The following is a 24,054-nucleotide window of genomic DNA, read 5'->3' as shown; positions in this document are numbered from 1 at the left end:
GGTTTTTCCAATCACTTATGAACACTAAACTACGTGTTGATTGCACACTGTAGTGCATGGGTCATCAGCTGAGCTTACTAGCGTAAGTGTCAGCACAAAACAGAAGTTGGATGCACCTGGATATGACAACCTAATATCACTTATTTGCAGTAATAACCATGTCCAAAAAAACTGTTTACTTAAAAAACATTTATATGTCACCAAAATACACCTTATTTCAGAGTTGATATATGGTTGGCCCTTGAACAATTCAGGGGTTAGTGTCACCAACCCCCGCATAGTTGAAAATCCATATAAAACTCTGACTCCCCAGAAACTTAGCTACTAATAGCTTACTGTTGACTGGTCCTTACCAACAAGATAACCAGTCAATTAACACTTCTTTTGTAGGCTGTATGTGTTGTTTTGAACTGTCTGCAAGCTGACCTCAAGACAGAAATAAATATACTATATAGTTTTGGTGGAAATGCATAGAAAGCATTAACTAATAGGAAACGAGTAGCATGGAGAACCTTCAAATCACAGCATAAATATGACATTTAAGAAAGAAGAGAGGGAGAGGAAGGATCGGGCAGGGAGTTGCTCAGACTGCAGCAAAGCTCTAAGGATGTCTCCCTCAGACCAGTGTGGGGTCTTTAAGCACATCTTGCTCATTTCAGGAATCCTGCATGTGGGAGAAAGGGGCTAGTGCTACAGAACTTGCTGTGCTCAGCCACCGGCTGGGAACAGCCCAGGGGGAAATGAGAGGTTGGCTGGGACTTGGCAGTAGACCGCGGGGATCTGGAGCTGCCCACCATACTCCATATAGCAGCCTCGCTTGAAGTAGTGCGCTGAACAGTCCACTTACCACAGGCATCTCTCTTCACGTGTTATAATCCACTGGTATTTTAAGATTCAGCTCAGGAACAACTTCTTGCAAGGCCATTTCTAACGTCTTCCCCAAACTACATCACCCAGGTTAGGAATCTCCCCTGTATTCACTCTACAGATGATCTGGTCCTAATTTTTTATTCTGTTTTAAAATAATCAATTACTTATTTGTCTCATACAACTGAGTGAAAACACTTTGAGGTCATGAGCTATTTCCTATTTATCTTATGTTCCATAGAATCAGGCAAACTGGCAAAAGTATATCACTGAAGGAAGGAAGGAATGATGCAAAAACAGAGGTGAATTTTGTTTTCCTTATGGAATCACCTAGACCGTATTTAAACCTGGGGATTGCTGGTACCTGTGTTGCCATTATTGCAACTGCTGTGGTATGAAAGGAGCCTTGGTCTGAGAAGCAGATGATGGATCTAGACTAGACATTTACTGATAAAATGTAACTGATTGGAACTCTTTGCATAACAATTTCCTCACATAAAGATGTTAATATGCATTTTAGCTCACTGCATTGAAAATAAATGGGCTATGGGGTTGTAGCTTCCAGACCAAGAAAATACAGAAAACCTATAGCTATAGCTATTTAAAAATGCCTGATATATGTTGAAAGTGTTAAAAACAAGACAGCAGGCTCAAAGTGGAGGTGTTTATGCTAAGCCCCACATCACCAAACCAAGATTTAATTATAGTTTTGGATGTCCCAGAAATGGAATCTTAAGCCAGTCAGTCAAAAATCACCTGGTCAGCACTAGTTAGGGAACCTGCTTGGTAGCCCACCACCATAGCCTACAGGAAAGTAACTGCAATAAACATTCCACTTTTTCTGCCTACTTTAAGTTCCTTATTTCAGCTCCCTCCAGCCTATAAATCTTTCATTTTGTACAGCTCCTTGGGGCATCTATCTGCTAGGATGGATTCTACCTGATTCAAATCTATTTTTGCTCAAATAAATTCTTACAAGTTTTAATATGCCTCAGTGTATCTTTTAACCATTCATTTAGCAACAGTGGGAACAGGGAACCTAAGGGGACCCCAAACAGCCCCAGAAAGGAAGGTGCCACCAAATGTGGGAAGCTGGAGAGTCCCTTGAGATCACTGCTTTGTTGCTGACCTATGAGGTGGTGGGTAAGTTCTCAGGTCCTCTGTAGCTTTTGCATTATGAATTTTCAGACTTCACTTGAGCATTTCTTTTTCCAAACTGTGTCTGAAAACTGCTGGACTTAGGCTGGGTTTGACTTAAAAGCAGACTTGGTCAGGTTTGGACTGGGTTTGACTTAAAAACTGGACCAAGTAGAGGGTCAGACTGGGCCTGACTTAGAAACTGGATGAGCCCCAGGGATGGACTAATTCTGACTTGAGCTGGACAGGTGAGCCTCAGATTAAAAAAAAAAAAATGTTTTAAGCCTGAAGGAGCAGGTTAACTTTATCAAAAATAATCTTGAATAAGAGTGGCCACAGTGGAGAACTTTTAACCTAGGTAAGCTTATCCATTTATCAGATGACCTAGAGAAAAAGGGTCTCACTAGAAAAGGGAGGAAAAAAATTACTTTTCCTCTTTTACAGTTTCTGGTGACCTGGATGAGACAGACCCACTTGGACACCCTACTCTCTCCAGAGCCTGAGCCTGCAGAAGTGCAAACACCGACTGGGAAAACTGCCAGAAGCTCACAAAGGTAAGGATCGTCATCAAAGTCAGCTCTCCTGCATCTCTAACTGGGGTGCCTGGTAGAGAGAAAAAGGTAACATTTCATGTCCGTTCCTTTCAGATTGTAGGCAGATGGTATTACAAGAAACGAATCTGAATTGTGATGTGTGGCTTTGCTTTTGGGGACCCACTGGTTGTGGATCTTTCTATCTTAGCAACAGCTACTGCCTTCCTGTTTATCTTGTTTTGTATATTGAAAAGTTGAAAAGTTAACCCGGCTTTCGTCTGATGGGCACACAGGTTCGGGTGCGTGTAGCCAGCTCAACCATCAGGTTGGGGGCCTCCAAAATATGGGCAGATGGAAATGTGGGTTGCACTCTGTTTGCAGGTCTTAGTGACTGTTGCCAGCTCTGGGCGATATTACCTTGTCTCCCTTTTGGTTATCTTTGGTAGTGGCTCTGGACCTTGGGAGAGCAGTACGTTTTGCACCCTCTTGGGACGTCTCTTGTATCCAGGTGGTTTGTTCAGTACTGCTTTTCCCTGCTGAGATCTGACAAGATATTTGAAAGACAATATAAAAAATGTGAATATGTCCTGGTTTATCTTTTAACAATAAATAGCAGAGAGAGAAAGATAAAGGGAGAGGGGAAGAAGGCGTATGTTGTAGGGAAGAGAGAGAGAGATTGTATGTACATACTTTTTTAAGAATAAAAGATAAATTATCTAGGATCAGAACCTAAGAGGGGACCTCAAAAGGCTGGTGGTAAAAACATGAACTAATTTAATGGCCGCCCTGTGGGCTGTTGCTAGGACCTGTCACCTGGAGACTTGTGTCAGATGTTTCTTGAAACCCCCTGCTTTCCCATTCTTCAGATTACTTCACATCAGCATAAGGGTTAAAAAAACTGAACTGCATTTCTCCTATTCCCTTTCTAGCAGGGCTCTAGATAGATCCCTGTAATTAAAAGAAACAATTTGGAACATGAAGACATGGAGGTTAAATCTTCTTACATCTTTTGGGACTGTCCTGAGCCAATCGGCCATTTCAGATCCTAAGGAGCAGGTTCTAGCCTTCCCAATATGTATGATAGCCTCTAATTTCCTGTACTAGGTCTCTTTTTCTCTAAAATATCTACACCGATGTTTGTTTTCCTAATTCACAAATGAAATTGTATTTGATATAAGAAATAGTTCCCTAGAAATTTAACTTCAAAATAGAAATCTGAGATTATTTTCTTAACTGGGCTAGATTAGGAGACATAATAAATATGTTGTCAATAAACAATGGGGTACTGAGAGTTCATGGCATGTAGCTACAGTTACAAAACAAATTATTTAACACCTTTCAAGGAAGCACCTTGGTTGATGAACAGACTTTTGTACTGGAATACTGTGGAGGAAATAATGGATACAAGCACCAATTTGATAATGGCCCAGACTTGCTACACTAGGGAGTATAGAGAAAGAAAGAAACTCCAGACTTGAAAAACACCAATCAGACACCAGAGAATTTCTTTACTAACTAGGCAGGCTATCTTATCTATTGCAACTACAGGATCAATGATCTGAAAACCAGACCCAAAGTTTGATCTTGTAGTTTGCAGACTTAAAACACATGTTGAATTCAAAGCATCCCTGGGCCTCTTATTTGAAAATCAGATCCTTTTTCTAGAGAAAGTAGGGGCCTGAAAATTGGAATGAGAATATTTGAGAATTTTATAATGATTTTAAATTACTCAAACTCTCAAAAGACAGAATCCATTGGTCAACAAAAGCAGGCTTTCCCTTTCTATTTGTGGAGGTTAGCCTCTCCGTACTTGAAGACCCAAAAAGTTTGACATGACAGTTGCCTTGGCGAAGGATGGTAAAGTCTGGGGATTACGTATGAGGATGTATCCTAAAAGTGTTAGCACAGGGAAGAAATATCACAACACTGGATCAAAATGAATTTATGATAGTGGCTTTGATTAAATAAAGATGCAAGGCAATAACATAAAATAAAGTATTCAAAATCTTAGAAGGCTAGGAATTTGAGTATTTGTCACTAATGCAAGTTCATCCACACCCTAACGATCTAAATTTGAGTACTCGTAAGACATGTCTTATCACTACTGTATTAAGAAATACATCAGTGAGGAAAGTTTCCAGCATTTGTAGAAAACTTTATGAAGGCTGTATTATGAAAACTATAGTTTATGGTGGTAGATATCAGCATTGAAATGAGTTTTCTGGGGTTTTTTTGGGGGGGATGATGACACTCTAGAGTCATAGAGTTCAGGTGACACACATACAAACCAGAGACAAAGTAGGTAAATTACAATAGTAGGCAGCAAATCAAAGTATGGTATTCAGTGATATCATCTACTGACACTATTATCAGTGAGCTGTCTAGTAAAATATTGCCTTATCTGTACACTTAAAAAATCTGGATCTGGTGAAAAAGATCTACTGTGAATTGCCATAATGGAAAATCTGTGTCTTACACTGAATTTCCAGACTTGAGCCAATTCAATGCAGACTATGTTGAATGATGTAAAGAATGAATTCTCTTTAGAAAGATTATTGCATGACTGCAACAGGTATGTGCTTTAATTATCCCTCCTCAATGTCCTAAAAGGAATCTGTAGCATTTAACATTATGACTGTGCTGAAGGAAAAATCTAAGACAAAACAGGGATGTCTGGCCACAGACTATACATTTACAATAATACCTGGGTGCCCCAAACACCATGGTACTCTATCATCAGAGGGGGAGGAACATTATGAAGATCAAATGATTGATAGAGTTGTGAGCTGAATCCATTTCATAATGGGTCTGGATGATCTGTGAACATACTCTTTGATTTTCCCAAATTCTTTAATACATAGTTGGAAATAGTCTTACTCGGCAACTGGCTGAATGGACAATTGGCTCTCAAATGAATAGAATAAGGGCAGTGTGTTGTAGGAAGATTCAAGTGGAAACCACTGACTTGCCACTGCACAGCAAAATAGTGAACTATAAGCAAATGTTGCATTCCTGGGTACTTGTTGAGCATACTATTCCCATGGTGTAATTACAAAATGTTAATCATTAAAAATAGATTTAAAACAATGAGAAAAAAGAGACAAATTACATATGAAGCAATGACAAATCTATATAGACTTCTCATCCATCACAATCCAAAAGACAGTGTCATAATAACTTAAAAGTGCTAAGTGGATGGCGATCCTTACTGGTGTGAGGTGATATCTCATTGTGGTTTTAATTTGCATTTCTCTGATGACAAGTGAGGTGGAGCATCTTTTCATGTGAGGGTATTATGCTCAGTGAAATAAGCCAGGCAGAGAAAGACAAATACCAAATGATTTCACTCATATGTGGAGCATAAGAACAAAGGAAAACTGAAGGAACAAAACAGCAGCAGAATCACAGAACCCAAGAATGGACTAACAGTTACCAAAGGGAAAGGGACTGGGGAGGATGGGTGGGAAGGGAGGGACAAGGGCAGGGAAAAAGAAAGGGGGCATTACGATTAGCATGTATAGTGTGTGGGGGTTCACGGGGAGGGCTGTGCAACACAGAGAAGACAAGTAGTGATTTATAGCATCTTACAATACTGATGGACAGTGACTGTGAAGGGGTATGTGGGGGGGGACTTGGTGAAGGGGGGAAACCAGTAAACATAATGCTCTTCATGTAATTGTAGATTAATGATACCAAAAAAAAAAGTGCTAAGTGGAAATAAATGTCTATATAGGATTAGATATGTGGCTAAACATTCAAAAACGGAAGTAAAATGTAAGTGTCTTAAACAACAATAAAAAGTATATGAGTTTATTACTAAAACTCCTGAACAAAAATCACATCTACAGAATGGCATTCAGGCAGACAGAAAACAGACCAGAAAAAAGATATAAATACAGAAGGGCATGGTAAGTAAGTAACTTGATTGAGGGCAACTTCACATAGTCTCTTAAGGCTGGAACCCAGGACTATTTCTCTTAGAATACTTAAATTATTGCATAATACTTAAGTCAGAATTAGTGTTCAGCAGAGCAAAATTTGTACATAAGTCTTACGGCAGCTGGAATATAATGTCACTGGAAAGAAAAGTGTCTGATTGACAGGGTATCTTGTGTTAAGGATAGTGGCAAAGTAGAGGCAAAAGGGTATATGACCTGAGACTTATATTTGAGAACATGTACAGTTCTGCTATTTCAAAGATTTCAAATAAGCTGTAAAAATTGGTCACTGCCTCAACTAGAAGAAGAAAGAAAAGGAGAAGGAGAAGAAATGATATGCTCTATTGTCAGAAGGACCATGCTATTGTCCTATTAACAGAGGGATAGTGAATTTATGAAATGCAGGAGACCCTATTACATAAAGTCTCAGTTGGATACACAAGCTATGCATTTTCAGTAATTTGATAATATAGTTGAATAATTATAATAATGTCTTGAGTTGATTGCTTTGGAAGATAGATAATGATATATCTAATTGAGTTGAATCCTTTAGATAAATTGCATTAATTTGACTTGCTAAACACTAAGGGTGTGTAATCAAGATTAAAAGGCATTCTTAAACCAGTCATAGTTTATCCTAAGATAAATACCATTTCATTTACTGGAGAGTCAAATAGTAGCCAGGACAAAGGGTCAGGATATAATAGAAGTAATTACTTCCACTTGCACAAGAGCTGGTGAGAGTATGAACGTGACAGGCACACCTCATTCTCTAGCCACCCTGTTTGCAGGACCACAGGGATGTACCTGAAATGAAGCACTGGCATATTTCACATGGTCAGGTCTTATACTACCTGATGAGTTATTAAGGAAACCTCATAAGATAAGCTTTCTACCTGAAAGATATATTGAGCAGTCCATCTTTCACGTATAGTATTTGGGATCAAACTATCAGCATACATCTTGATCCCTGATCTCTGGATAGGCTATAAATTATATTATACAGATGATATTTTTCCCACATGCTCCACAGTGCAAGTTTTTTTTTTTCTAATCAGAGACGCATTATTGACTGGCAGTATTTGAATGGCATATAAAATTATATAAATCTTTGTAAAATCATACCCTAGAAAAGGCAGCTCTTTCTTCAATGCCAATTCCATAAAGAGACAAGAACAAATTTAATCTTGAAACTTTTAATCATATCTGTGGGATGTCCTTAACCAACCCTCCTTACTTGTGAAATTATAGTCCTTCTTTACTATTCTTGAAGAGCAAGGTACTTGATTCCTGTGGTTCTTAATTGTCTCTTTCCAAACTTCAAAAGAAAATTAAAGACTTTCATATCACTTGAGAAATATAAAATGTAGACTAGGTTAACTAATAAATATTAATAACATTAAAAAACAAACAGATCAACAGGAGCAAAACATTCATTTAGACTCTGCACCATTTTTGATGTGTGTGTGTTAATACATTGCAAAAAGCCATATCAGCTGTGAAATGTATTAAATTGTCTTTATATGAGAATCATAGGCATTTTTTCCAAATGCTCTAACTTATTATTTTCTGTGGACTTGGTTTTCCTAACCAGAATATTAGCTATTGTATTAACATAGGTGATGAAAGCTTACATTCCAAATCTATACAACTCTGAATATTATTAATTTCAGTATTCTCTATGGCAATGAGAAATATTAATAAAAAGAATATAAGGGCAGTGCCAATATATAATTAGCTTTTGGCAGTTTCATCCAGATTACTTCAAATATTATATACAATAAAATCACTGTTGCTCTTTCAGTCAAGACAAAGACTACGTGGTTTGTCAGACTAGATATATTTTAATTTATGTACCTTTATTATTTTTACTCAGATATATAAATCCATTCATTCATGCAAAATATTTATAGGAAATTAACAAAATAGATACTGCCCATTATCTTATATTTGGGTGAAATATATAAAATTAGTGAAATTAACAAAATAGATACTTTTCCTTAGCATATATTTGGGTGAACATGAAAAAGAATAAAAAAATAAACAAGATGTAGTAATAATGACAGCTAATGATAGATTCTTTGAAAAGAAATAAAATAATGTAAATGCACAGAGAAATTCAAGAGTGCAGTAGGTACCTCTTAGAAGGCCGACATGGCAATATGTCTCTGTTAACATTTGAGCAGAAAGTTTAAAAAGAATGTGAATGGATCACACAACACTTCAGACAAGTTTCAGGCAGAGGAAGTAAGAAGTGCAATTGCTAGAAGGCAGAAAAATACTTAGGATGCTCAGAGAAAAGCAAGCAAGTATGGGTGGAAAGTTAAAGAAAGAGAAAAGGAAATTAAATATGAATAACAAAGGCATATTTTCTAGGATGTCATAGATCATGTTAAAGAACTTGAATGTTATTCTGAATGAGATAAGGAAAGTTTCTGAAGCAAAGAATAACAATATCTGACACATACTTTCATGCATATTTGCTGCTCAAGATGGAGGTGGAGGTGAAGTGAGAAATTAGGGGGAAGAATTAGAAGGCCTCTCACATAATCTAAGCCAAAAAGTACAGAAGTCATGATAGAAATAATGGGGAAGGTTGAAGTAAGGATATATTTTGTGTTAATAACAGTGAGATTCCTTGGTGTATTGAGTGTGAGGTGTGAATATGGGATAAGGAATCAGAGGCCTAAAAGACAAATAACTTGTCAAATTGACAAAGTCAGTTAAATTCATAACTGGCTTTAAACACAGGTAGTCGAATTCAGAACCGTTAATTAAATTGTACTGACTTAATGACTTAAAAGAACAATTTTATACCCATGATTTCTAGATCAAGAGTTATGAAAGTTCTCACCTAAATGATTTTTCTGCTTCCTTTGGCAATGAATGATATCACTCAGTGGCATTCAGTTAGTGCCTTGAATGCTCTGCAGAGTCTGACATGACTTCACTCCTATGTCGAGTGCCTTGCTGGTAATGACAGGAAGGTTGGGCTTGCCAGAGCCTCTAGGTCTCATGGTGTCTTTGCGGGAAGGTAGTTGAGATCTTCCTTGGATATACGGGTCTCTAGGAGCAAGTGTTCCAAAACGGGAAGAGAGAGCTTCTGGTTCAGGTCAGTTCCTAGCATGGCATCATTAAATCTGTTGTATTTCATTGGCTGAAGAAGATACAGAGAGTGCCTCAGAACCACACTTTCAATGGAGAGATATCAAAGAATTAGTGGATATCTTCAATTACCCACAAAATTTAAAAGTACTAATATTTTCCACAAAGTGCTGATTACTCTGTTTCTAGGTTGGTTTACTAGTCAGGCATTAATGCCTCTAAATATAAAAGGGAATTCAAAAGGATAAGGAAAAAAAATTTAGGTTGGTTGGGGGAAATAACCTTAGAATTCACATAATTTGAAACCCCTTCAATACCATTATATTTAGTACATGCTTTTACCATTTTATGGAATATGAAGAAAAAAGTGACTATATAGTAGAAAACTGGGAATGAGGATGTTTCCGTAGATAATTTATTAGTCAAAAATATACCATTCCCTTATCTGTAAGAAAGATAAAAACAGTTGCCCCAACTTTTTATCAGTTGTTACAAGGCTAATTTAAGGATAGTATAGTAGAGATGCAGGCTGCCTAGATTAGGATCTCATTTTCACTACTAAATAATTGTGTAATTTTGGATGACTGACTTAACCTTCATAAAGTTGAATTCCTACTTTTATAAAAAGACAATAATAATAACATCTAAAACTTAGGGTTATTATAAGATTTAAATTAGATAATAAGTGCAAATTACTAAATCTTGTGCTTGGCTCTTGCTGAGAGCTCAACAACAGTGATTATATTTACTCACATATTCACACTCTCTGGAATAAATATTTCATTTGACAAAAAATATAATGAATTTAGCAAATGCATTCAAAAAATGAATGAAATGACTTTGACAAAAAACTACCAAGTCTGAACTTACCAAAAAAAAAACCCAACAAAAAGCAGACTCTGCAAACACAGATTTCTAAAGCAGAAAATATTATTATTTACATATAGTAAATAATCATTCTGATTCTGCATGCCCCAATTTTCCCTTTAAGTGATGAGAAGCAGATAATATGTCACCATACATGCATGGCATTTTGTACTGTAGGCAAGCAAGTCTTAAAAAATTAATATGAGTGGTTAAATAGAAGAGGAACAGCTGTCCCTTCTTTTCTCTTTAGAAACAGAGAGAAAGTTTTGCGTCCTAGTGTAAACCAATTTAGCTTGGGAAGAATCCTGTATTATTCACTTTAGAAAGATCAGACCAGGGTTTCTAGCTTTACAACCTAGGGGATGTCCACATGGTTTCAGGTCTCATCCCTGCTTGAAATATAAACACACACCCCTAGAGTAGTGAATGTCTGTCGAGTTCTCCTGGGACAGATATGTAGTCATAGGATAACTTCTAAGGCTTCTCTCTCATCCTGGGTACCAAGTTTTAGTAAAATTTGCTCAAAACCAACAAATAAAGAGAACACTTAACTGAGCAAAACCATACAAATGTTTCTTGTACAGTCCAGCAATATCTAAATTCACTGTGGATTTTCTCATAAGTTTACTAAGAATCTAGGTATTCTCAGATTTAATTCTTGAAATAACGAGTGAAACTTATAAATTATAGCTGTGGTGACATTTTCAAATTATTTTTATTTTTTATTTTATTTGTATCTTTAAAATTTTCTGTAACGGTTATACATTGTTAATTTTGAAATGACTAAAAGCTATTTATCCTTTTCCAGGTTTTGCTTAATCTTTTTCTCCATTTTTTTTCTGGAATCTAAGAAAAAATAGATTGTAAATGAAATGGCTAACATGGTTTATGAAATTTCTCTTGAATTTCCATAATTGATAGATTTTTTCTCTATGGAAATATGGAAATTTTCATCAGTAGTTGTTAGTATTGTTAGAATAGTTTAATATTTTTCATGCATGTCTCTCCATTTCAATATGCTCAAGTTGGATAGTAAATGACCTGCATTCAGGTACAAAGCAGTAGAGTCACTACCCACAAACCACATTAAGATTCTCCACTATAAAAAGTTGACATTGTGTGTTACAGTCTATACAGTTTTCAGGTGACTAAGAATGGGTAAAAGCTTCAGTAATTAAAAAAAAAAACTTTTCATTGCCTCTGTTTATAAAACTGAACATTCACTTTGGAGCCTTTTTAAATTAACTTAAAACATTAATTTATAGTCTCTTTTGATATCCCCTTATGGAATTTATTTTTACAAAAGAAATATTTCCAAATAAGATAAAATATTCAAAATTTACATATATGTGTTCTTGCAAAAAATCTTGTAGAATATAAAAATTGTAGTTTATCAATATTAGTCTGACAGCACCCTTTTAAAGTATCATTTGATCCAGCCATGTACCAAATAGTGGATGACAAAATTCACAGCCTAAGTAATTATTCATCATATGTGGCCCATTCTAGGGGTAATGAGGCACAGTTATTGTCTATGGCCTTAGTATACAGAGCTCCCTGTATAACTTCAAGCTCCATTGAAGAGAGTATGTGGAAGGTAAATCCAACCCCTTTTCTGCAATAACAATCCATCAGTTGCCCTAGCTTGGAAGCAGCTCTCACAATTTCTCTCACTGATTTTTTACAAAATTGAAAATACCTTATAAATATTTTAGTTTTCATGGTAAATTGTGAGACTTTATCCAAAACTGTTTAGGCAGAGGACTCCACATATAATCCCAGTGCTGGACATGGAACCTAAAATGGGCAAAGCAACAGCTCTACATTTGTTTTGGGTACAGATTTTATGCTTAGCAATCATTCTTACAGATTCATAGCAGAGCAATTTTAATTTCTTGTTCCTTGACTCTTACTAATATGCTTTTTGAAATCACTCAGGAAACCTTCTTTAGTAAGGAACTTGGGAAGCTTTACTGTAGCTGTCAGATGACCAATTGCATGGAAAATTGAAATAGATGGGGAAAAGAGTTTCCACTGAATGATTCTGCACCGGAGTGTGGTAATCACCTTGGTAATGTTTGGCTAATGCCCCTCTTTTCTCCATTACCTTCCATCAACTTCCATCATGCCTCACTTGCTTTCCAGGACTCAGGGTGGCTCTCACTCCTCCCTATACCAATTTCTTTTGGTACCCGTCCATTTTACACCATTCCAACACTTTGTGCTCATCAGTTTATGCTCACTATCTTTTCAAGTATCTCACAGTATAAGTGAGTCCTACCACTATTTCATTTCCTCATTCATCTATTTAAAGCATCCTCAAAATTCATGAACAAGGGAAAAGAACTTACAATGTCTAGAAAAATTAGAAATACTGTTAAAATAAGAGACCAAATCAAAAGAAAAAAAAAAAGGTCCAATTCTGTGTAAACTTAATGTTTCAAAATAAGTTTCTATTAGGGAGCAGATGACAACCTGTTGATCATTTAGACCTGCATTTAGACTGTTCAGTTTATCCTCTATAGTCCATAGGAGATCTTATAGGGCATTCCAATCCTTAGCCCAAATCCTGCAGTTGAAAAAATCTACCCCAGAAGAAAGACTGGAAGATTGTGTTAAATTTGTATATCCAACAAATAAGTTTTATTCTACATCAATTCATTGACTAAGTATCTAATCAATTCCTAAATATGTCAGAGAAATACGGCCAATGTTTTAGAACCTTTAAGCAGTTCCATTTTGAATGAAAACAGCAGGTTATTTTTAAAATTATCTTTGGTAAATCAACTTTATACTTTGTTTCTGTTTTAATGTTCTATTCAATTATTTTATTGCATTTTTGTAAAGTGTGGTTTCTGGAATAAATGATACATGAATAAGACTTCATGCCGTATAATTATTCCTATTATAACAGATCCTCAATATTAAAATAATCAAGTTTACTTGATTCATAGTAAGTTAACTAAGACTATAAGAAAATATTAAATTGAAGAGCAAATTGATGTGCTCTTTATAAGACAATACATTTCAAAATTCCCCAAATAAACTATTAATCTATTACTGGAAAAGCGAAGAAAAGAAGAAGAAAAAAACCCTCCAACTCTGATAACCAATATACTAATGCAGATTTATGTGGAAAAAAAACAAATTTCCTTCAGGCTAGGCCTAACTGCCCTGCAAAGAAAAAAATATGCAAAAAGGATATTCATAAAATCTTTTCTCCATTACTTTTTTCCTATGAGATTATTTGAAATATATAAAACTATTTATATGCTGCTTTGAAGTTTTAATAAACATTTTCCAAAATTTTTCCTAATTTCATATTGTGTAAGACAAAACAAATTTTTACTTAAAAAGGGTTTCCCCGAGTTTAGCTATTACTGGACATTTGAGTACCTGTTGTATTTAAACCAAATAGCCTTGCAATCCAATCCTGAGAGTCCAAGGCACCATTCTGGCAAATGGTGAATTCAAATCAACAGTGTTTTGAACAGTGAAAAAAAAAGTCATTGAGAATTTTTGTATCTCTTTGGAATGGTTAAAAAGGCAAAGAGAAAGATCCATTGTCAAATTCCAAAGAAATGTAATGTTAGCCATTCATGAGAACTAATCTTTCTAACACATACTAACTCGGTGCCCTTAGACAAGCTGTAAAAACATGGTGATCTGTCTGGTGGCCCCTTGTTATTGTTCCTGGATAAAGGACTGAAGAATGTAGCAAGGATGGAAACTGACATGATTTGTAAAAATTTTAGTGACTTCATTTACTCTGCTTCCCACTGGACTCATGCAATTATCAACTGAAGTCTCAAACCCAGCTGAAGGGAGTGAATTTTGATACACATTTTAATATAAAAAATACAGAAGTGATCTTGTATGAGACTGGTCTCATGGTATTTTTTAATCCTTGATTTTGAGAAAAGGAAAGAAGCTGGGAATTACTTTGGATCTCTCAAATGAAATTCGTGGCCAACTATCATTTTAAACATTATTTTAAAACCTTCTTAATTGTGTGAAATTCTTATTGGTAAAAATTATGAAGTTTGACAATGCCAGATGTTAGAGGGACTATATAGATAAAGTGATCTCTTATATATCACACAGGTGAATGTATGTGAATTAAAATATCCTTTTAAAGAAACAATTTGGCATTATCTTCATAAAGCCCATAAACCAGCCATTCAATTCTTTAGAAGATTGCAAGAGAAACTGCACATCTGAAAAGGAGATAGGAATAAAACTTCATCATAACAACACTGTTTCTAACAGTAAAAAAATAAAAATGAAATGAAAAGGAAATACTCTTAAGGTAACTGGTATAGATTTCCCAAGTGCTTGAATTAAATAAGCAAATATTAGAAGGTCACATACTGCATATCTCTTTTATAAAGATAAAAATATAAAGCTAAACAATATCATATTTATGCAAACATGTATATATTTTTTAAACCAATATTAAAAGTCCACTAATTTTCTTAAGGCATCAAAAATATAGTAGGTAAGGAAATGAAAATCTAACCATGGTTAGAAACACTCTTAAAATCAGCAAATTGAAAAACATAATAATATTTGACAACTTCTGCTACTACCAAGAGTATTGACTAATCGAACTGTTTTCCCCAGATCTGGAGAGTATACCAGTCTGGAGAGCAAGTCGGCAAGATGCAGTAAATTTGAATAATGTGCAAAAAGAAATTATTGGAAGCTGGCAATTGGACATAGTTTTTAATCTCTTTGATTCCCTTTGTGGAACAGATAGAACAAAAAGGAAAACATGACCAAAGAAAAAAAATTCATGGACAACATAAAAAATAAATCTAACTGTAAATGTATTCCTGTGGATCCCAAAATACAATGAGAAAAATCATCCACAACTTTAAGGCATACATTATGTCAGCAGGGGGATGAGAAGAGTCTGTCAGAACTAAAAACAAAAGACCACAAATATAGTCAACTGTACGCACTAAACAGTGCAGAAGGCCAATTACTGGAGAATAGTTGCTGAAACTAGAAGAGTTTTGCACACCCACCAGTAACTGAAAAGGTTTTAAAGCAAAATCTAAGGGGCTTGTATAAGCCACTACTGCATAACCAATTACCATGATCTTAGTGGCTTAGAATACCACACATTCATTATCTCACAGTTTCTGTTGTCAGAAGTCTGGGGCGTGACTTACGTGGTCCTCTGCTTGTCTCAGAAGCCTGCTATCGAGATGTTGGTCATTCTGCATTCTCATGCCAAAGCCTCGCCTGGGGAAGAATCATTTCTAGAATTACTCAGTTGTGGGCAGAATTCATTTCTTTGGAGGTTTAAACTTGAAAACCTGGCTCGTCTCAGGCCGTCCCCTGGAGGACACTCTAACCTCCTTGCAATGTGCATGGCCTCTTACTTCTTCAAAGCCAAGTAGGGAGAAAGTCCCTAGAGCAAGCCTGCTAGTAAGATATAATTTTAAATAATGCAACGTAATGACAGGAACAGCATTTCATCCTTTCTGCTCTAGTCTGTGGGTTAGAAAACATACAAGTCCTGCCCACACTCACCGGGAAAGCATTACACGAAGATCTGAACACTGAGAGAGCTGCATGCCCGCCCTGTCCGTGATAGGGCTGCAGCAAAACGGCCACCGAAGCTGTCTTCCAGAACAAAGCCTCCTACTGAGAAAGCAAAGAGATACTGATTTCAAACTGGGGACCAATAAAGAAAAGAGAAGTGGAAGAAAGACAAAATTGCTAGAGGTAGTAGATGAAAAAAGACTCAGATGATCTCAGAGAATATGAAGCCATATATTTTTAACACTTTTAAGACAAAAAAAAAACCCCTGTTTTTATTCATATCTCCCTTCTAACAATTCAGACAAATTAATTTCATATAGAAATGATCAAGGAAAATATCCCAAATTTTACTCTAAGTCTTTATAACACAAAGCACCATAAGAAGCTGAATAATTTCCTTAGAGAAAATTTTTTTAAATGCTGAAAAATCCACCCGTAAAAATGAATGAAAAATATAAACTAATACTTTTAAATTACCTAAAAAATAATTGGGTAATCAAAAATATATTTAAGAAAAACATTGCATTTTAATTGGATACACTAGCAAATATACTGTGATAAAGCTCAAGAAAGGATAAGATATAAAATAGTAAAAAAAAATATTTGTGTGGAGATAAACTAGAAAGAACATTAACATAAAAGTTGCTGCCTTTAAAAGCAAAAAGTGAAAAGGAGTAAATTTTTTTTAAATGGAAAAAAATTGAAGAGGTTCAAGATCTTTGAGGGAGAACTGAGTACAGAAAAGGAATGTATTATAGTGCAAACAGAAAAATCCAAAAGAAACACATCATGACCATTTAGTCTGTACACACTCAATAACATAACTTCAAACTACATAGAGCAATAACTGATAAAATAAAGGGAGAAATTGAAATACCGACAATAAGACTAGGAGACTTTAATATACTTACCACAATAACAGAATAATCAGACAAAAATCCTTGAAAATAAACAGTGGCAATAAAAGATATGTATTTATAAATTAACTCAGTATATATTACTGAATGAGTAAAACACTGCATATTAAAGACACAATTGATATTTTAAATTGTATCTTGAACATTGGCTAACATTTACATTGTTTGAAATAAAGATAGCCTCCAAATTTTTCAAATTATTAAATTATTCAGAATCTGATTTATGACCAAATTGAATTAAGCTAGCATACAATAGCAAGATAACTAGAGAACTCCATTTAATTTGAAATTAAACAAAGGGCTTCTAAATTTGTGCATCAAAGAACTAAAACTGAAAATTAGAAAATATTATCTGAATTTCAATTGAAAGAAAATGGAATACATTGTACATATTAGAAGTTGTGAGAAGCAGCTAAATATATGCTTAGAGAGAAATTTAGAGTCTAGTTACATATGTGGGAAAATGAGAAAGGCTAATTGTTAGTGATTCAAAGCTCCCACTCTGGAATAGAAATTTAAACCTAATAAATGTAGACATAAAATGAATAATAAAAAAGCAGAAATGAAATGGGAAACAGACTTTTTAATTGAGAAAATGAAAAATCAAATACTCCAGCAAGATTTAGTAAAATAAGAAAATATACAATTTGTCAACAATAGGAATGTAAAGGAGATTCCACTACATATCCTACAGATATCAATAAAATAAGAAGATATTAAAAACAAATTTATGCCAACACATTTGACAATTTGACTGAAATGGACAATTTCCAGAAAAGTATAAGTGACAGAAAAATAAAACAATTTCTTAGTTGTAGGGACCAAGGACAGGCCGTCCCAAGATGTGCCATAGTGATATACAGATTATTTCAGAGTTGAGTACAAGCAAAGCCCAAAAGACTCAGAAGTAAACTTTGACCTCCCACCCCTCCAACTGCATAAAAAGAATTTAGGTGGAGGACATGCTCTAGGAAGCTATATTAGAATGTAAACCACGTGTGCTAGACAGGGAGGGATGTGGCTAAGTCTGTTATAATTGCTCTCTTTGCCCTCTCATGGTTTTTGCTTCGACCACTAAATATTTTATCAAACATTTACTCTCTCATATTCCTGTGAATTATTTCCTTTTTCCTTCGGAGCCTCAGACCCCTATCCGCTCCTCCTTGGTTCAGGATGACATATATACCTCGTTTTCCCTGACTGTCTTTAGAAGCTATGTCTGTGGCTTTCCCACTGTGCATATAGTCAAACTTTGTTTTTTGCTCCTGTTAACCTATCTCATGTCAATTTGATTCCTAGAAAATATAAATAAACTGAATCCACAAAATATATATAAAAAGATAATATATCACACTGTTAGGGGTTGAATTTGTTCTCCTTGGTTCTTGTCCACACTGAAACAAAGAATTGAAAGGCAGAGACACAATAATGAAGCAGGGGGAAAGTTTTATTTGAATACACTCGGAGGGAGGAGCGGGCCAGAGTCAACGTAGACAAAGTCCTCAATCCTTTAGGCAAGAAGCCTTTTTATTGTATTCCAGCTGGGATGCACCTCTTTGATTGACAAGGTAAGGTTGTTTGATTGACAGGTCCATTTATATAGCCATCCCTCTCAGTGTGCATGTCCTTTCCCAGAATGCACACACAAAAGCCCATGGTGGGCGGGGGACCAAACCCCATATTGTTTTCATGAGATTACCAGGAGGTGTAGTTTGGCAAGTTTTTAGTTTTTTGTTCAGTGACACCTGTGCTGTGATCTGGTTGGGACCAGTTGGCCTGGTCATGACAGGCAAGGAAGGTATCTCCCTGCAAAGCTTTGTTGTCTTTGAGTAGGACCCCTTGATCCTTATCTTCCCCTTCCATGGCTGCTCATGTCTATCTTTCTACCTAACAACACTACATGATTCTGGAAGTGACTAATATCCATAACATATGTGTCTTCTATAAGCAAACAAATAAATAGATGACTTAATAGAACATATAGAAAACACTAGAACAGGATATTTCACAAAAGGGTACATCTGATAGGTCAGTGAACACATTAGATACAGTATACACCCACTCCAGGAGTTAAAATGGAAGAAAAAAATATGAAGTGTTGGTGAATATGCAGAATAATTGGAGATCTCATAAATTTGTATAGTAATAGTGAAAAAAACCACTGGAAAATTCTCTACTAGTGTTGACTAAAGCTAAACATAAACATAATCTGTGACCCAGCTATTTTAATTCTTAGTGTATATATAACAGAAAGGGATTATATATATTCACCCAAAGATATGAGTTTTCAGAACAACTCTATAATTGGTGCAAAGTCATACTTAATACTAAGTACCTATCCAACTGTAGAATGGATAAATTATGTGAAGTATATTTGCACACAAGAATAGCATAAAACAGGAAAGAACAATCTATAACAGCACACAATATGTCCAAGTCTCACAAATACTGAATGTAGGAAGACAGAAAAGTGTTATGCTCTATTCACCCATTTGTATATCAAGTAATCCAGAGTATTATGAATCTGGATAGTGGCTATATTTGAGGTGTTTGTGTCTAGAAAGGGAACATGAAAAAATATTGGTGTTCCTGGAAATATTTTGTTTCTTGATCTAGATGTAAGATAAAATATTCATTTAATGGATTTGCCATGAGTTCCACACCTACACTAACTTCTCTATTGTAAATGTCAATAAAAAGCTAAAGAAATGGCCTATTGCAGAGTGGATTCAGCCTGGTGATCACCTGGCAGAGGCCAGCAAATAGAAGGAAAATACAAGTCCAAGTAATTTAAAAATTTTTGCTGATTACAGAATTTGCTCAGTAAACTGAGTTCATGCTATAGCTTACCCCAGTTTTGACTGCATATCCTCTATTTACTTCAGTATTAAGTCTCTAATATAAAGCTCACTTTTCTCTTTATTAAAATTTAGTAATAATTGCTATGATGCTTACATAAGAAAACATATATACATTTTTAGTCCAATGCCTGGAACACATGAAATATAGTATCTGTCCATTGAAATTTTTTTTATTGTCTTTCCAACTTAAAGAGTTTTTCAGTCATTTATATAATCTGGAAATATATGATAAATAGCCAGTCTTAACATACACAAGGTTAATTAAACATCCTTGGAAGCCATTACAAAGCTTTGATGTCAGCTCCCTGGATGCTCCTCAAATACTCCAGCTTGCTCAATTCATTTTTTTACTTTAAAATTTAATGAGAATTGGCTTGGTTTCTCACTTTATATATAGCCAACATTTCAAAATTCTTACTTTTACTGAGTTCTCTATGCCCACTCTGTACACGTTTTAACTTTCCTGTATATTTTAACATACTAATATTTCACTCTCTTTGTTCCTAACATACCACTGATTCAATTATAACACTATGACATACTTAGGTATGAGCAATCCAAGATGCAGAATTTGTAAGATCCTGCAATGTAGTTCTGTGGTTTAATGAGAGTTTTAAAGGACTGCAAGGGACAGATTTGCTCTGGCAAGGCCAGAACACTGACAAGTAGCCATACCAGCTTCCTGTGAAATGATCAGTAACACTGATTCATAGAAAAGGTCCTTCATTGGAGCAACAAATGACGAAGGCATCGGGTTAGGGGAGCTTTAATTCAGTGTCAAGTAAGATATAGAGAATAGAAATAACTAAGGTTTAACCATGCATATAGTAAAAAAGCCCTGCACAATATAAGCAGACACAGATTGGGTTCTCAAAAAATTATAGAGAAACTTCTCTTCAGGGTCCTGAGCTTCTCTACATCTGGACCATTTCTCCTTGGTGGCCCATTCTTCTGTGTGTAATACCCACCTCCTGTCAATCTCAATATTCTCAAGTTCTCAGCCATACCATCCATACAAGAAGATTTTTACCTCACATTCAGAGTAAACAATACTTAAAGTATTAATTGCCTCCTAGGAATATTTGCACTTTACATTGAATTAATTCATTCATGGGTCATACTATAAAAGTGAAAAGATTTACTTTGGTCTGTGATAGGAGAAAGCTTCAGCACCCTAAAATGTAAATAATATAATCAATGTCCTATTCTGAATCCCAAGATTAGGGTGACCCTTAATAGAACATTTATGGCAGATTTATGCATTAGAAATTAGTTACAAAACTTTAGTAGGGAAAGCAAAGCAATATTTGTTATGGGTTGAATTGTGTTCCTCCCAAATCCCTATGTCGATGTTCTAATCTCCAGTATCTCAGAATGTGACCTTGTTCATCAATAGGATAATTACAGTTGTAATTTGTTTTATTAAGATGAGGTCATTGGGATGGGTCTTGATCCAATATGACTGGTGTTCTTATAAAAGAGAGATGTTTGGACACAGAGAGGACACATACACAGGGTTGTATGCTCCATGTGAAGACAGAAATTATACTAGCAAAACCCAAGGAGCTCAGGAGCTAGGAGAGGGGCCTGAACAGATCCTTCCCTAGCACCTTCAGAGGGAACATGACCCTGCTGACGCCTTGATATTGATTTTCTTGCTTGGTGAGGCAATACATTTTGGGCTTTTTAAACATCAAATGACTTCTAACTCCTGCAGCAGATTAAAAGCTTTAATTCTGGAAAAACCTAGATACATAGGGACCACGGACATATATAGGTCTAGAGCTAACTAGAAAGTCATCAGGTTAGGTATTTCTATCTTACTGTGGGGGGGATGGATGAAAATATATTAAGTAATAATTAGTAACCATAATAGTGATAATGACTACTTGTTATGGAAATAGTATACGTGGGTACATATATGTATGTTTATACATATTTATTTCCATATATTACATACATGAGAATATAAAGTATGAGGCATCACAATTGTGAATCTTTTTTCTGAGAAGAAATTAAACCTCTCATGTAGTGAACCAGAGAACTCAAAACTATAATGTGATAACAAAAATCTTAAATGTGTTGATATCCCGGACACTAGAACTGGTCTGTACATCCATATCAGAATCTTAGTGTTACTGGGGCTAAAAGTTGTTATGTAATGTCTCTTTCATCCTTTCCGTTATCAGTCTAAAGTGTGCCCATAGTTCCTGATCTGTACCAGATAACCATAGAAAATATTTTAAAGATAGTTGATGATTTTTAATCTATAACTTTGGCAGTAATTCAGCTACTTCTAGGCATTTGGTTTCTCTCATTTATGTCTAGAAGTAGACAAATTGTATTAAGTATGCTTCATTAATGATTCATTCAGTGTGAATCATTAACTAAGCATCTAATAAATTCATATTAATAGAGAAAAAAACCTGTAATTATAATGATAATAGGCTCTTCTCTAGTATTTCAAACCATTTTTCCAATGTTTTGAGATGTATCAAATATAAGATTTACAACTATTTCAGGAAAAAAAGGCTGGTTTATCTCCTTGTTTATATGCTATCATCACACCTGGAAATAAATCAAAACATAAATTGCTTTTACTACAGAGGAAGACTGAATAAAGATGTGTGCACTGCCATTTCGAATGCTATGGTCCCCACCCCTGTCCCAATCTGTGCATTTACTCTAAGCAGAGAGCCTATGGATGCTTTTGCATGGATGGCTTTATTTAAAATGATATCTTTATGTAATATTTTTTCCTCTGCAGTCCCCATATTCAAACACATTTGTGGAATTCAGCCATGCATATAAACAACAATTTTTCAAATCCCTGATTCCAAAAAGAGCCATTTACTATCTATTCCACAGCACAGTGTCCAGCTAAAGTGTTATTATAATCATCTAATTAAATGATAACCAAAGCAAAGAGAAAATAATTGTCCATTGACTACAGGAAACAAACACAAAGACAAACGTAAATAAGTGAAAGAGAACAGCTGTGGAACACCTGTAAATTTGTTTATCTTTTTTTAAGACTATAATTGCATATCACAGAGTATCTGAATTTTGAAATAGTTGCTCACTCCAGTCTTCTTTAAATTATTTTATTCTCTTGGTCACAGGACAGCAAATTGTCCCCATTCTTCTTATGTCATTGCTGCTCCCTCTCCTCCATCTCTGTCTCCTCTTCTTAACTTCTAAATGTTGGAGTGTCGCAGAACATATTTCTCAGACTTTTTTTTTTCTTAACTTATTCCCTAGGCTATTTTTGACTTGCAATGTCATCTATAGGATGATGTCTTTTAAATTAACATCTCCATTAATGACCTCCCCCCTAACTGTAGAGTTTATATCCAACTACCTAGTTGGTACGGAGGTTACTTAATAAATAACTCAAATTTAACATATTCCAAGATGAATTAGTCATTTCTATCCTCCTGTAACCTGTTCCTGCCCTAACTTTCCTAAATCAGTAAATGGCACTTCCATTAACTCATCTGCTCAAGCCTAAATCTTTAAAGTCATTATTTTCTTCATGTGTTCTTCCATTACCATATTCAGTCAGCAAGATCGAGTGGGCGCTTCCTTAAAATGACTTCACAAGTCCAACCACTCATCACTACTTCCTCTGCTAACATTTTCCATTTCACAAGTTAGCCTATGTCTAGATTAATGCAATACTTTCCTAACCATTTTCTCTGATTCCAATCCTAGAGTTATGAGTCTAAAAGGCAACCAGAGTGAAGTTTTTAAAATGATGAACAGATCTATCATTTCCCTGCTTAGTGGTTTGTCTCCATCTAATAATAAAATCCCAATGTTAATCTTCAAGATAATCATGGGGACTTAACATTCTCTGTTTGTGAGGAGGAAGCATCCTAATTCTGCTAAATATCCTCCCACCTTCCTACTTCCTATGTTAAAAAAATCTTGCGTATCTCTCTGTGCCTCTACAGTATCAAACAACTTTCTGCCTCATGCCCTCAGTGCTAAATGGTCCTGCTGTAGATAGTATTTTATTGGATTATTTGCTGTTTTTCTCTTTCCTAAAATTTAAGTTGCAAAGGGACAGAAACATTTGTTTGTCCACCACTCTATCCCCAAAGCCTAGAACAGGACAATACTGATCATATTATACTCTATAAAAATAAATATAGTTGTCTTCATTTCTAAGGATTATTTTTAAAACATTGAGTACACAAAATGTGATCAGTCACAAATGTTGGATTAAAGTCCACTCTCATCACTGATCCATTATGATTGTATTTTTATTTCT

Source organism: Manis pentadactyla, chromosome 10, assembly GCF_030020395.1.
Source record: "Manis pentadactyla isolate mManPen7 chromosome 10, mManPen7.hap1, whole genome shotgun sequence".
In the NCBI taxonomy this organism is placed as follows: domain Eukaryota; kingdom Metazoa; phylum Chordata; class Mammalia; order Pholidota; family Manidae; genus Manis; species Manis pentadactyla.
Note: the sequence above shows the minus strand (reverse complement) of the source record.